General features: G+C 41.6%; 1 protein-coding gene across 7 annotated transcripts in view; it reads right to left on the reverse strand.

The window, feature by feature from the left end:
* Positions 1 to 16,399, reverse strand: part of arhgap32b (Rho GTPase activating protein 32b) — a 237,908-nt gene that overhangs the window by 199,151 nt on the left and 22,358 nt on the right. For 3 of the 7 annotated variants that reach the window (XM_021623783.3, XM_090192510.1, XM_090192509.1), the window contains exon 2: positions 10,887 to 10,984. The exons of the other annotated variants lie outside the window; for them this stretch is intronic. The gene's annotated coding sequence lies outside the window, so the exon portion shown is untranslated. The remainder of the gene's footprint in view (positions 1 to 10,886; positions 10,985 to 16,399) is intronic. 7 annotated transcript variants of the gene reach the window in all.

Here is a 16,399-nt window from a genome sequence, read left to right on the forward strand (position 1 = left end):
GTCCAGGATGGTAGAGTCCAGGATGGTAAGAGTCCAGGATGGTAAGAGTCCAGGATGGTAAGAGTCCAGGATGGTAAGAGTCCAGGATGGTAAGAGTCCAGGATGGTAAGAGTCCAGGATGGTAAGAGTCCAGGATGGTAGAGTCCAGGATGGTAAGAGTCCAGGATGGTAAGAGTCCAGGATGGTAAGAGTCCAGGATGGTAAGAGTCCAGGATGGTAAGAGTCCAGGATGGTAAGAGTCCAGGATGGTAGAGTCCAGGATGGTAAGAGTCCAGGATGGTAGAGTCCAGGATGGTAGAGTCCAGCAAATGAGTCGAAATCCAGGACTACAAAATTGGTGCTAACCATCATCACCGAAACAGTCACACATCCCTGACTAACTGATCCATCTGTCCGAAAAACTTCAGTCAAGTAACATTGGCCGCCCCGGTCTGCAGATTCCAATCCAATTACGTGTTGGATATTAGCGGGCTCACTAAAATCCAGCCCTGACCAGTCAGCAGTCTCATCAAAACAGCACCCGCAGTGGCACATAACAGGATGGCAAAGGACTGGAGAAAGAGACTGGGCGCTTGGCAACTGCAGTGGGGGGGGGGGGGGGGCTATGGATGGCAGACATATGGAATTGGAGTAAAAGCAGGTGGTTTCATATTTTCCATTACAGGGCCCATTTGGTTGATCATTTCCAGCAGACATAATGGCTAAATTGCAGACTAACTACTGGGAGGTCGTTTTTAGCCTACAGTCACAGAGTACAGAATATCAGATAGCTTGAAACTACCATCCAGCACCCGTTTAAGATTCTGAGGAAGCTGTCATTTATTACCAGTCCAGCTAAGAATGATTTACACTCTATCCATACCAAATTTGGGTTTTTCAATGTGCTATATATAGCCTAACAAGTGAGAGCCTTAACTTATGAATTTCTCCTAGGGGTAGAGGGGGAGATTATGTATTTTCTTACAGAAATACCTTATTTTACGATCCAATAAGACTGCCACTGCCTCGATGGTTTCTGGACCTTAAGTTGCATTTGAAAACAGCCAATGGGTGTGTTGCGTGACTCTGTAAATTGCACCAATGCCAGCATCCACCTCACAGCTTTCACAAGCCTCTTAGTCATGGCACATAGGGCAGGAACTGCAATCCCTCGCACAACACATCACCATTTGCATTTCAGTCAAATTAGGAGCAATAAGGTAGAATAATAAGCCCTGGCTATCAGGCCTGGGACATGGGGACACTTTTCCACTTATGACTCATCGCTCAAATTGCCTCTTCTCCGCACAGCTGAAGGATCAGGCATGGTGGAGCTTGTTTTGAATAACGCTGCTGTTGGAAACCCGCTTGTTGGAAACCCGCTCGGGAGTTGAAAAATGAGCAGATCCCCTCAAATAAAGCCTTCTGTTTGAGTGGATGGACTGGGAGAGGAGTGGGACGAGACACTGTCAAACAGGCTGATCCTCCTCAACCTCAGAAGTGCTTCAGGTGGGAGCAGAGCTAAGCAACGTGTCTGGCCAGCCAGTTCCTTCGTTGTTTTTATGAGCCCCTTCCACCGATGCTAACATACGGAAATGATGCATATTCTAATGCTGCAGGCAGAATCGAGTGCATTCCTATCATCAAAACGGAGTGTTTTGTAGGTAGGTTAGTAGATTGAGAGAGTTTAGTTTGTTAGAATCCCCATTAGCTACAGCACAAGCAGCAGCTACTCTTCCTGGGGTCCAAAATACATGACAATGTGCATAACAACATCATAAGATATTACATTAAATTCTAAATAAAATATAAAACAATATATTGGAGACAGCAAAAATAATATTTACATACTATTCATATATACAAAGAGTGAACAAAACATTAGGAACACCTGCTCTTTCAATGACAGACCAGCGGTCATCAACCTTTGGAGCCAAGATCACTTTCTAAGTAAAAATGCAAGCAGACAGATCAATTTTTTAACAAGACGTAAGCCTCTGCAACATTGACCTATTAAAACAGTTCTGTAGAAATGAGGTTTGTAGTAGGCTATATGCCAAATACATTATCCCTGCATATTGCCCAGCATGAATTGCCCTGCCAATGCTGTTCTTCTCAGACCATTTTGAAATGAATTTTCAGTCTGAGGGAGAGAGCAGCTGTGAGGCTGCCTCTCACCCGACTCACCCTCTCTCTGTGAGAAAAAGGGGACACAGTCTTCCAGCTGATGGCGAAAGTCAAGTCACACGGCATTATTTATGCCTCATGCACCAATTAATGTTGTTATTCCTATGACTAGAGAAAGTTAAATATTACTCAATATAAAAAAAAATATGAAAAATAAATGTAAAAAAAAGCGACAAGCCCCTAGTAATAACAACCCCTCATTCATTGCCGTGCTGGTTGTAGAGTGAGTGGAAGTAAGGAGAACAAGCCTTTACGGGTTATAAAAGTGTTGAACAAAGTGTTGACAGTACTGAATAACAACGTAAACAGCAGATCTATCAGCTTGCTGGCAACTCTTAAACTGTTGGAAAGAAGGTTGTTTGACCAAACACAATATTTCTCTATAAACAAATGGACAGACTTCCAGCGTGCTTAGAGAAGGGCACTCAACATGTACTGCACTGACACAAATGACTGAGGATTGATAATAAGATGATTGTGGGAGCTGTACTGTTAAGATTTCAGTGCAGCCTTCGATATGATTGACCATAATATCAGAAAACATGTTTTATGGCTTTTCGTGAATTCAGAGCTAATAGAACAAGAGTTTCCTTTAATGGAAGCCTCTCTCATGAACATGTTTGATGGTCACACCCTTCATGCACAACTCCAGTTGAGGTTTAGGTCTAAGAGAATACTTTTAACCAAATACAATGCTTTTGGTTTTAGATGTAGTTTGGAATGCACGGTGTATTGGTAAGCATATCGGAATAGGACAATATTAGCAAAAAATGCCAACGTCAGCCCGATGTCTAGTTTAACGCCGATGTGCAAAACTGATGTCAAAGCTGACATGCATACATACATACCTATATGACGTAATGACGCGACAAAAAATATAGCGCTACATGTGCAGCACAGCATTCCTAACCTAGCTGTGTGTGGATCAAGCTGTCAACAGCGAGACAACTCAAAGGCGCAATCCAAGGTAATGGAATTCATTGCCCTTAACAATCAACCGTTCTCTGTTGTGGGTGATGTTGGCTTTCGCCGACTGGTCGAGCACCAATACACATTACCAAGTAGGCGCTTTTTTTACAGATGTTGCCCTACCGGAGTTACACAGTATTGTTGAAACTCACATCCATGAGCTACTTGCTATGGGCGTCACTGCTATGAGCTTCACGACTGACATTTGGAGCAGGTATGTCAACCCCATGAGCACAGTGGGTCGACGAGGATTTCCTAGTGAGGAAAGCCGTATTGCATGCTGAAGAATGTGCTGGTTCTCATACCGCTGCTGCCATTTCAATGGCATTTGAGAACATGTTTGAAACATGAACACTCCTAGCTCCATTCAAACAACTGACTGGAGAAATAAGCTCAACTGTGTCTGCAGCAGACGTGATACACTGTCAATGCCAACACAGACCATCGGATTAACTTGGAGAAGTACTCTACTTTTCGGTGGCACTCTCTCTGAGCCTCTACTGTGTCGCTACCAGGCGCGATGCTAAGTATAAGGACCGCTACTTTGATGCAGACAACAGGGTATACGTCAAACATTACAGACACAGCTGGAAATAGACAAAGTGACAGTGCGCATCGAGGAAGAGAGGACAAGGTCAGACAGAGCAGAAACTTCACTGCATGATGAAATCCTGGTTGAGACTCAACAAATGAACAACTAAACAGCACAGCATGTAAGTGAAATAAATAGGTTTTGATTATGTTTTACTGGTAATGGGGACACACATAAATGGCAACAAAATACCTTTTTAGTATGTGTGTGTGTGTTGGTTTCAACTATTTAACTGTACTAGAAGGCTTAAAAGGCCGCTAAAATGTTTAATAACGGTAATGTTTTTTTGGGCAAGGAAAAAAAATGGATATCGGTATCGGACAATAATGTCATATCGGCGCATCTCTAGATGTAGTTAAGACACTAACACCTTGCTAATAGTCTCAATAAGCTGATGTGTAGAGTGTACGATCATCAGCATACATAGTCATTTCAACTTATTGTAATTCAAATGCAAATCATTTGTAAAAAATAAAAGTAACGGCCCAAGGTAACTGCCCCTGTATGAGGTTCGAGAAGCTTCAATTCAAAAACATTGTGGGTTCTATTGGATAAGTTACTCTCCAACCATGTGATGGCAGGTGATGTAAAGCCAAAACAAGTTTTTCCAATAAAGTCTGATCAATAACAAAGGCGGCAATGAAATCTAACAATAAAGCTCCAACTATCATCTTATCAATTTATTTTAGCCAATCATCAGTCATCTGAGTCAATGCAGTACAAGTTGGGTGCCATTCCCTTTATGCATGCTGAAAGTCGGTAGTTAACGTGTTCTTTTAAAAAATAGCACTGCATTGGTTTGTTTTTTTAAATTGTCCATCAGTTTTAGAACAAGCAGCAAACTGATTGGTCGGCTGTTAGAGCCAACAAAGGGAGTTTTCTATTTTTAGGGAGTGGAACTACTTTTGATTCCTTCAACGCCTGTGGGCTAGGGGTCTTCTCGGGTTCAAAAAGTTGGACCCCATTCCGAAATGGACTCGGGAATTTCGTCCACGGACCTTACCAGACTAAATATATATTTTTTAATATGGAGACCCGGTCCGAAGGCACCCGAGGACAACCACATCTGTCCCTTTACAGATCCGTCGGGTCCAGACCCGGTCTGATCCAATCGGAGTGAGGGAAGCAGCAGAAACTTTTTTTTTTTTTAGCTACGTTATTAACTGAGGCTGTTAATGCACATACTGGTGGAAGAAAGGAACGCAGGAGCTAGCAGGAGGCAGGGGAGGAGCTGTGTAGTGTGTGTATGTGGCTGAGTGGCACGAGGAGGAGGGAGGAGATAGAGTAGCAACCAAGCCGACTCACACTAGTTACTAACTTCTAGCTGCCAAAGCAAGGTTATTTATCACGGATTACATAGTACCTGTTTTGACTGTATCAAACCGAGAACAAAAGCTACCTAGTAGGCTGCGCTTTCCCCTTCCTTCACAATAACAACTCTATTCAAAGTATTAAGTAGCACCCTACCGGTTGGCTCTTGGTCTTTGCAGCCTACCTGGTTCAGGTTGTCAGTCAACCTACCAGGGAAGTTACAAACAGCACAGGATTTAAATAAACATGTATAGATCACATCTTTACTAACGCTGAAGAGATTTGCTTTAAAGCAGTATCCAAATCCATAGGATGTAGTGATCACAATATAATAGCCATATCTAGGAAAACCAAAGCTCCAAAGGCTGGGCCTAATATAGTGTATAAGATGTCATACGAGAAGTTGTAGTGATTCATATGTTGATGTAAAGAATATTTGCTGGTCTGTGATGTGTAATGAGAAGCAACCAGAAGCTACACTTGACGAATTTATGAAACTACTTATTCCAGTTACTAATAAGCACACACCCATTATGAAAATGACTGTAATAACTTAATTCCTCATCAATACAAGAAGATTTAAAAAATTGTATGGTTGAGAGGGATGAGGAAAACATTTGTGTTTGACCAGATACAATGCTATTTCACAGTAGAGGTACACCAATTAAATCGGAAAGGTCGATTAATTAGGGCCGATTTCAAGTTTTCATAACAATCGGAAATCGATATTTCTGGGCGCCGATTTGCAGATTTAAAAAAAGGTATACCTTGATTTAACTAGGCAAGTCAGTTAAGAACACATTCTTATTTCAATGACGGCCTGGGAATGGTGGGTTAACTGCCTCGTTCAGGGGCAGAATGACAGATTTTCACCTTGTCAGCTCGGGGATCCAACATTGCAACCTTACAGTTAACTAGTCCAACGCAATAACGACCTGCCTCTCTCTCGTTGGACTCCACAAGGAGACTGCCTGTTACGTGAATGCAGTAAGCCAAGGTAAGTTGCTAGCTAGCATTAAACTTATCTTATAAAAAGAATAAATCATAATCACTAGTTAACTATACATGGTTGATGATATTGCTGGATATTATTTAGCGTGTTCTGCGTTGCATATAATCTGACTGATCATGCAAGTATCTAAGTATCTGACTGAGCGGTGGTAGGCAGACGCAGACGCGTAAACATTCATTAAAACAGTACTTTCGTGCGTTTTGCCAGCAGCTCTTCGTTGTGTGTCAAGCATTGCGCTGTTTATGACATCAAGCCTATCAACTCCCGAGGTGAGGCTGGTGTAACCGAAGTGAAATGGCTGGCTAGTTAGCACGCGCTAATAGCGTTTCAAACATCACTCGCTCTGAGCCTTCTAGTAGTTGTTCCCCTTGCTCTGCATGGGTAACGCTGCTTCGATGGTGGCTGTTGTGGTTGTGTTGCTGGTTTGAGCCCAGGGAGGAGCGAGGAGAGGGACGGAAGCTATACTGTTACACTGGCAATACTAAAGTGCCTATAAGAACATCCAATAGTCAAAGGTTAATGGAATACAAATGGTATAGAGGGAAATAGTCCTATAATTCTTATAATAACTACAACCTAAAACTTCTTACCTGGGAATATTGAAGACTCATGTTAAAAGGAACCACCAGCTTTCATATGTTCTCATGTTCTGAGCAAGGACCTGAAATGTTAGCTTTCTTACATAGCACATATTACACTTCTACTTTCTTCTCCAACACTTTGTTTTTGCATTATTTAAACCAAATTGAACATGTTTAATTATTTACTTGATGCTAAACTGATTTTATAATAATTTTTTATTTATTTTTACTTGTGCATAAGGCATATGTTTTCTCCATTTGCAATACGATTTCATAGGAAGTCAAAAGTCGAAAATGTGAACTTTTTTTCAAAACTTATCACCCCCTTAAAAAAGTGCTTTCTGGACCGTTTTTCAAATTTTTTTCGATTTTTTGTAAATTAATCATGTGTAAGAACTGTATGAATAAACTTGTCAAATTTTATCATAATTTTTTAAAACTTGTGCATAAGGCATATATTTTGTCCATTTGCAATATGATTTCATAGGAAGTCAAGTCACTTTATTTTGGCCAAATGCAATATGAAAGATTTGAAAATGCCTAATCAGCATGTTATGTCCATTTGCCATGTACCATCACGAATTTGAGATGCTCAAAAATCCTGCAGAAATGCAAAATTGACTGGCCTGATGAACACAGGATGGCCAGGCAGTGATAGTTGTTCCTTTCCATCGCTCGTTGTGTTGATTTCATCATGTCCATTTGGTGATGTTTTTTTCACTGTTGAATCATATTGCAAATGCACGTGCATTTGCAATATGTTTCAATGGGTATTTACCATCACGAATTTGTCATGCTCAAAAATCCTGCAGAAATGCAAAATTGACTGGCCTGATGAACACAGGATGGCCGGGCAGTGATTCTGGTTCCTCTCCATCACTCGTTAGGGTTGATTTCAGAATGTCACTTTGGTGATGGTACCGCACTGTTTAAACATCTTGCTAATGGACAAAAGTCACCAGCAAGTCACCGTCCATCAGTCAATTAGATATTCTGACTCCAAACTGATACAAACTGACACCAAACCCACTTTTTCCAACTCGTTTAGAAGCCAACTATCACATACTTCAGAGCAGGCCCATAATTCACAGCGCCTTCAGTTTAAAACATAATAAAAATGTAAAACACATAGTTACGTTCAAGCTGCGGGTCCAGTTCTGACATTATGTGTAGGCCTATGTGAGGCGACCCCGAATCCCGAGTTTCGGCTCGATAGGTCCTTCGGTGCCCGAGCAAGACCTTAATTGGTGCTTAAAATCCACTTTTTTTCCATGCCTTGCTATGGGGTCCTTGAATGAGCTATCGGACAGAAACATTGGGGTCCGTCTCTATGGGCCGAGCCGGTTTCAATGCACCTAGTCTTGCGTCTCTGAGACATTTCTAAATGTCGACATTTTCGTAATGGTCAAAATGAATTGAAGTCATTGCAAATGTACGAGGCTGTTTCTCGGTCCGAGAACCTTCCAGAGCCAAGTAACTCACCACGCACTATCGACCTGAGGTCTAGAACAGGTTTCTAAAGTTTCAGAACTCTAGGTCTGACGGTTCTTTTTTAGCTCGAACAAAGGTAACTATTGCAGGCAGTGTATGTCTCTACGCACCCCAATATGTCCCTCCTTCCAAGCTGTGTGTGTGTGTGTGATTTAGTTTTTCTTTGAAATTTTATGGGAGAAATGACTGATTTACAGTTCATGGGGGTTGCCTAATCACACATATGAAGATTTGAAAAGATCTGACCTTTTTAACCCTTCGAAACAGCCACTATGACACCATTTAAAGCACTTCCGGTTGGCACAGGAAGCTATAAGTCAACTCATATCCTGATTGGGGTATGCCTTTACAGAATCCTGAGTTTTAAGTGTTTACTTTACGAACTGACCGATTTACACTGGGTTGAATGCACCATTTATCACAAACTGCTGGTTGGGTATGGAAAAACACGTTTAGGGTGATTTTAACCACTTCCGGTTGCTTCAGGAAGCTTAAAATCGACACAGGTAGACCTCATAGTGGCCTGATGGACTGTCATTGAAGACAGGCTCATAAGGCATTCATAACCCACATAGGCTTCAGGTTGACTTTAGAGGAGCAGGCAATGTATTCCTATGGGGAGAGAAGTCATTGTAATCTGTGAGATCAAAAAACCCTGATTAACTGTTAAGGGTTAATGCCACACAGTGTCTCCTGACCCCTCCTGTCTCAGCCTCCAGTATTTATTTATGCTGCAGTAGTTTGTGTCTCGGGGGGCTAGGGTCAGTTTGTTTTATCTGGAGTACTTCTCCTGTCCTATTCGGTGTCCTGTGTGAATCTAAGTGTGCGTTCTCTAATTCTCTCCTTCTCTCTTTCTTTCTCTCTCTCGGAGGACCTGAGCCCTAGGACCATGCTCCAGGACTACCTGACATGATGACTCCTTGCTGACCCCAGTCCACCTGGCCGTGCTGCTGCTCCAGTTTCAACTGTTCTGCCTTATTATTATTCGACCATGCTGGTCATTTATGAACATTTGAACATCTTGGCCATGTTCTGTTATAATCTCCACCCGGCACAGCCAGAAGATGACTGGCCACCCCACATAGCCTGGTTCCTCTCTAGGTTTCTTCCTAGGTTTTGGCCTTTCTAGGGAGTTTTCCTAGCCACCGTGCTTCTACACCTGCATCGCTTGCTGTTTGGGGTTTTAGGCTGGGTTTCTGTACAGCACTTTGAGATATCAGCTGATGTACGAAGGGCTATATAAATACATTTGATTTGATTTAGGGCCAGGCTTAATTTTGGGCCTACTTTTCTCACGGTTGCTGCACTCAGAGCGAGCTACGGTCAAGCGGGGCATCTCGTTGAACTCGGCACGGCCTAGAGAATATGGAAATGCCATTGCAGGTTTTGTGTGTCTTTAAGCACCGCACTTTGTTACTCCATCCTTGCTGTGTGTGTGTGTGTGTGTGTGTGTGTGTGTGTGTGTGTGTGTGTGTGTGTGTGTGAGAGAGAGAGCTTTTCTTTGACATCTGTTGGGAGAAATGACTGACTTACAGTTCATGAGGGTTGCCTAATCACACATATGAAGTTTTGAAAAGATCTGACCTTTTTAACCCTTCGAAACAGCACCTATGACACCATTTTAAGGCACGTCCGGTTTACACAGGAAGCTGAAAGTGAACACATATCCTCCTTGGGGTAGGCAGTTATATAATTTTGAGTTTTAAGTCTTTACGTTAAGAACTGACTTATTTACGGAGGGTTTAGTAAGTGTGTGTTATTTCAGAAAATCACAGAAATCTCGCAGAGCTCCGAAGCACACTTTAAAAAGATTTGTATGAACACGCTGCAACTGGATATGTAGCTGTTCTTTAAAAATATATATATTTTTGAACATCACCAATTTGACATTGTACGATTTCTCTTAAATGACGATAGATAAATGGCTGGTTCTTTTTTTATTGACACCGGAGGTTCCTTTACTTTGACGTGAAGCGGAAAAATTATTGCTCTATTTTCATTTTGGACCTCCAATCCCAGAAAAATGGCCATAACTCAAAAACCGTTGAGGCCTAGACGCCATCTTGTTCGGGGCCAACTGCCCATTATGCCAAACCTGTGCTCACCAAGTTTCGGCTTCAAAATATTTTCCGTTTAGGAGATAAGGCCACGTCGTAATTTGTGATGTTTTGTACATTTGCAATATGATTCCATTCGCCCTCTTGTGGGATTTACCGGGACAGCGGAAAAATGACCAAAATGTTATTATTTTATAAAACGGAAACCGGATGTCCTAGAGAGTTCGTTTGATGACTTCCTGGAAGATCCGGCCCTGCCGCACGGCCCGACACCGTCCGCGAATTTTACAAACGTTTTCGGACGTCTAGTAAGGGACCGTGTACATTTGCAATGTGGTCTTTCTCACTAACCATATGACAAATGTCAAAATGTTCCCTTAAGGTATGTAAGAAACTTCCTCTTGAGAGGACAACTAGATGACAACCGGCCAATGTTCAGGTCACCCAGAAAATACATTTTTCTGTCAGCATTAGAGACCTTGTCTAACATCACACAGGAGTACACTGGGTTAAGCTGGTATGATAGTTCTAAAACTAGACATAGCAAGTGAGTCTGGTGAAAGGGAAATACTGGAGATGAAGAAACTATTTTCAAATGATGTTCGCAGGAGACTTGACTTTCTAAACACTTGCCAGAGCTTAGGACAAATGTCGTAGCATCCTCTATCCCCATTCACCTCTAAGTTTGTGCGTGATGAAGTCATTACCTGAAGGTGTTGCTGTCCCACAGTTGACCCTTTAGAAGGGAGTGGGATGGAGTCCAAACCAGAGACAGACCGCCTTCAGACAGAGGATTACTAATATCCTGGCAGATATTAATGAAGAAAAAAAACAAAGGGAACATAAATAAATGACAGACTTATTCCATCAGTGTGGTGAGTTAAGACAACCAGAAATCAGACAGGCCAGGTAGGCTACTTCTTTGCATGCTCAGCCGTGCGCACTCCCTCAACAAGACAGAGAAACCATGCTTATTGCTCACATGGAGAACTCCAAACAAAAAGACAATTAACAATTTACAAAATTCATAAATTATGGTTATGAAATAAACAAAAACGTGTTTCTCACAAGTGTGTCAAATTGTGAACTCTGCAAACAACGTTTCCACTTCGAGAATGAAAACGGGGGGGGTGAGTGCATTCTGGAGAGATGCACCAATAGGGTACATTCGCTACACACCCCTCCCGTTCTTGTCTCAACATATTTTTTGTTACTCAAGACACATATTTTGTTTCCATTTCTATCGTCATTGTGTGTGTGTGTGTGTGTATTTATTAATGTCTGTCAAGTTATTGTTTAGTGCTAAATGTAATTCAATTGCATTGTTATATCGTGGCCGGAAACAAAAAATATGACATTATCTTTACACATTTTTGATGCTTTTAACCGACAGCCAAAACTCAATAATCAGCTAGGCCGATGGGCACACACGCTGCCTATGAAAGACTTCCTCATATCAACTTTTTCTGGCTGTCCAAAAGCACAATCCAAGTCATATTAGCAACCGGTCCTAGCTGTTGCACTCCAATGAATATGGATCCCGTACATTTCTCAGAGGGCCGGTAAACAAAAATCATCCCTGTCACTTTATCCGGCGCCACATTTTCCAAACAGAAACCCAGCTTTCCTTTGAACTGTACATTTATTTTTTTTTGTTAAATGCACACCTTCCCCCTGAAATACTGGACAAAAAAATGTATTACCACCATTAAATAACTGTAGCAACCGTGTTTATAAATGTGGATAACAGTTTTACCACTTCAGCATGGTTTTGTGGCTCAGTCAATGCCACACAGGTCTAACGGGCCAGAAGGTTCAGGGTTTGACGACCACCAAAGCCAAGTTCACTCTCCCTGTCTGTGTCAATACACTACGATCAGAGCCGGCTAGAGTCAATGACCAGCTAGGGGGAAATCAGATTTAACATCTTGATGCTATATTTATATAAAATATATGCAAGAAAATTTCCCATCAACAGGTTTCTGTGCCAATGCACCACACACAACCAACAGGCAACGCATAACTGCATACTGATTACCGACTTGAGCTCTTATCATGGTTTGATGATCATCTCAACAATTAGAAAATACATCCCTCCCTACTTAGTAGTGAATGATTGGATTGACAATCTCCGAGTGTCATTAAACTTGTGTTTTGTAACAGAAGTCTCTTTCCATTAAATCAAATGGCTGTTGTGCAGTTTGGATGCTTGAATTATATTAGAGTGGAGTGGATGAACGTGAGCACGTAAACTACAGGACACTTTTGAAGTAGCCAATTCAGCATGGCTGATTAATTATGGCTGTTTTCATAACAAATTGGTAATCAGCCTTTTTGGACGCCAATTACATTGCAATCCATGAGGAAACTGTGTGGCAGGCTAACCACCTGTTACGCAAGTGCAGTGTCAAAAGGACCTTGTGGCTGCAATGAGCCATGGTAGTTGCTAGCTAGCATTAAACTTATCTTATAAAAACAAATCAATCTTCACATAATCACTAGTTAATTACACATGGTTGATGATATTACTAGGTTAACTAGCTTGTCCTGCGTAGCATATAATCAATGCGGTGACTGTTAATTTATCATCGAATCACAGCCTAATTCAACTTCGCCACACCGGTGATGATTTCACAAAAGCGCATTCGCGAATAAAGCACATTCGTTGCAAAAATGTACCGAACCATGAACATCAATGCCTTTCTTAAAATCAATACACAGAAGTATATATTTTTTTAAACTGCATATTTAGTTCAAATAAATGCATGTTAGCGGGCAATAGTAACTATGGAAATTGTGTCACTTCTCTTGCATTCAGTGCAAGCAGAGTCAGGGTATATGCAACAGTTTGGGCCGCACTATTTCTTCCTAACAAAGACTAATTAATTTGTCGGAATTTTACATAATTATGGCATAACATTGAATTTTGTGCAATGTAACAGCATTATTTAGACTTAGGGATGCCACCCGTTCGATAAAATACAGAGAGGTTCCATATTTCACTGAAAGAATAAACATTTTGTTTTCAAAATGATAGTTTCCGGATTTGACCATATTAATGGTGAAAGGCTCGTATTTCTGTGTTTATTATATTAGAATTAAGTCTATGATTTGATATAGCGGTCTGACTGAGTGGTGATTGGCAGCAGCAGGCTCGTAAGGATTCATTCAAACAGCACTTTCCTGCGTTTACCAGCAGCTCTTCGCAATGCTTGAAGCATTGCGCTGTTTAACACTTCAAGCTAATCAAGTCCCGAGATTAGGCAGGCAATACTATAGTGCCTATATGAACATCCAATAGTCAAAGGTATATGAAATACAAATGGTATAGAGAGAAATAGTCCTATAATAACTACAACCTAAAACTTCCTCACTGGGAATATTGAAGACTCATGTTAAAAGGAACCACCAGCTTTCATATGTTGTCATGTTCTGAGCAAGGAACTTAAACATTAGCTTTTTTACATGGCACATATTGCACTTTTACTATCTTCTCCAACACTTTGTTTTTGCATTATTTAAACCAAATTGAACATGTTTCATTATTTATTTGAGACTAAATTGATTTTATTCATGTATCATATTAAGTTAAAATAAGTGCTCATTCAGTATTGTTGTAATTGTCATTATTACAAATATAGTTGAAGTGTACCTATGATGAAAATTACAGGCCTCTCATCTTTTTAAGTGGGAAAACTTGCACAATTGGGTGCTGGTTAAATACTTTTTTGCCCCACTGTAAGTATTTGATCACCTACCAACCAGTAAGAATTCCGGCTCTCACAGACCTGTTAGTTTTTCTTTAAGAAGCACTCCTGTTCTCCACTCATTACCTGTATTAACTGCACCTGTTTGAACTCGTTACCTGTATAAAGGACACCTGTCCACACACTCAAACAGAGAGCTGAGTAAGGACGTCAGGGATAAAATTGTAGACCTGCACAAGGCTGGGATGGACTACAGGACAATAGGCAAGCAGCTTGGTGAGAAGGCAACGACTGTTGGCGCAATTATTAGAAAATGGAAGAAGTTCAAGATGGTCAATCACCCTCGGTCTGGGGGTCAATCACCCTCGGTCTGGGGCTCCATGCAAGATCTCACCTCGTGGGGCATCAATGATCATGAGGAAGGTGAGGGATCAGCCCAGAACTACACAGCAGGACCTGGTCAATGACCTGAAGAGAGCTGGGACCACAGTCTCAAAGAAAACCATTAGTAACACACTACGCCGTCATGGATTAAAATCCTGCTGCGCACGCAAGGTCCCCCTGCTCAAGCCAGCGCATGTCCAGGCCCGCCTGAAGTTCGCCAATGACCATCTGGATGATCCAGAGGAGGAATGGGAGAAGATCATGTGGTCTGAGACAAAAATAGAGCTTTTTGGTCTAAACTCCACTCGTCGTGTTTGGAGGAAGACGGATGAGTACAACCCCAAGAACACCATCCCAAATGTGAAGCACGGAGGTGGAAACATCATTCTTTGGGGATGCTTTTCTGCAAAGGGGACAGAACGACTGCACTGTATTGAGGGGAGGATGGATGGGGCCATGTATCGCGAGATCTTGGCCAACAACCTCCTTCCCTCAGTAAGAGCATTGATGATGGGTCGTGGCTAGGTCATCCAGCATGACAACGACCCAAAACACACAGCCAGGGCAACTAAGGAGTGGCTCCGTAAGAAGCATCTCAAGGTCCTGGAGTGGCCTAGCCAGTCTCCAGACCTGAACCCAATAAAAAATCTTTGGAGGGAGCTGAAAGTCCATATTGCCCAGCGACAGCCCCGAAACCGGAAGGATCTGGAGAAGGTCTGTATGGAGGAGTGGGCCAGAATCCCTGCTGCAGTGTGTGCAAACCTGGTCAAGAACTACAGGAAATGTATGACCTCTAATTGCAAACAAAGGTTTCTGTACCAAGTAGTAAGTTCAGCTTTTCTGATGTATTACTTTAAAATCAATGTGATTTTCTGGATTTTTGTTTTAGATTCCGTCTCTCACAGTTGAAGTGTACCTATGAAAAAAATTATACCTCTACATGCTTTGTAAGTAGGAAAACCTGCAAAATCTGCTGTGTATCAAATACTTGTTCTCCCCACTGTAGATGATATTTCTGTAATTCAGTGTTATTTTCTTCCGACAGTAATTCGTTATGGATCCAAAACTAAATAAACATGTGCATTTTGAAAGAGCATTTTTTATCATAAGTGAAAGCATGAAGATGCCATTATTAGTTAAATTGTTTTAGTTTGAAAGTGCAAACTGGCACTAATAACAGGCCATTCTTGAACATGGGGTGAGACATTGTTACTAATTTGTTATCAAAGCCAGTTTGTTATTTAGAATCATTTATTTCTGTTCTTAGATGGAGAAAAATCAAAAACCTACAGTGATCTCGGGCAAGCACAGGTATTTAACCAGCATCTGTATCAACACAGCTTGCACTGCTATGCAGTGTCTTAGGCCATTGTGCCACTCAGGTGTTGTACAACGTGACTGGTCGGGAGTGGCTACACTATCACATTAAGAGCAAAATAATCCTAACAAAATAAAATAATTAAAGCCTTAGAGTACCAGTTTTAGTAAGTAATACTGAAGTCGTGTACAATTATCAGTTTCTATTTAGGTTTATGTTGCCCATTCATTGTCAGTTAGAGCCACAGTAGGACTCAAAAGCATAATCAGTGCTCTAACCCCCCCTTGCACTGGTCTGGAGTAATGAAGTGGTGACGCAGGGTAACGTACTAAACCACAAACGACCTCTTAAGTCCCGCGGCGTAAGCTCACAACTTTTAAAGGAGGAACCACTGTATAGGTCGGGAGGTTGCGGGTGGGTTATTTGCAATTGAGGGTGGGTGCGGGTGAACAAACAAGCTGACTCGTGCACCACTCACACACACACACACACTTCAGTTTCACTCAGAGCACCTATTTCTCTCACCCAACTTAACTCCTCACTAAGCCACTCAACAACTCTTCCAAATGTAAAGATCCGGTGCACTTGACAGTTTCACTTGTGCCCTCGACATTTTTAGACTCCAGTGTATTCATTCTGTGACTGGGTAACCCACACAACCGTAAATGGCTTCCTATACAAGGCTAAACAGAGCTAGGGAGACAAGAGCATGGGACCTCACAATACTATATTATCACAATACTTACTTGGGTGACAATACGATAGTATTGCAATTCTCACAATACTTTATGCATTGTAATTTTATTGCGAT

This window comes from Oncorhynchus mykiss, chromosome 12 (genome assembly GCF_057628025.1).
Source record: "Oncorhynchus mykiss isolate SJ-2025 chromosome 12, ASM5762802v1, whole genome shotgun sequence".
NCBI classification, from domain to species: domain Eukaryota; kingdom Metazoa; phylum Chordata; class Actinopteri; order Salmoniformes; family Salmonidae; genus Oncorhynchus; species Oncorhynchus mykiss.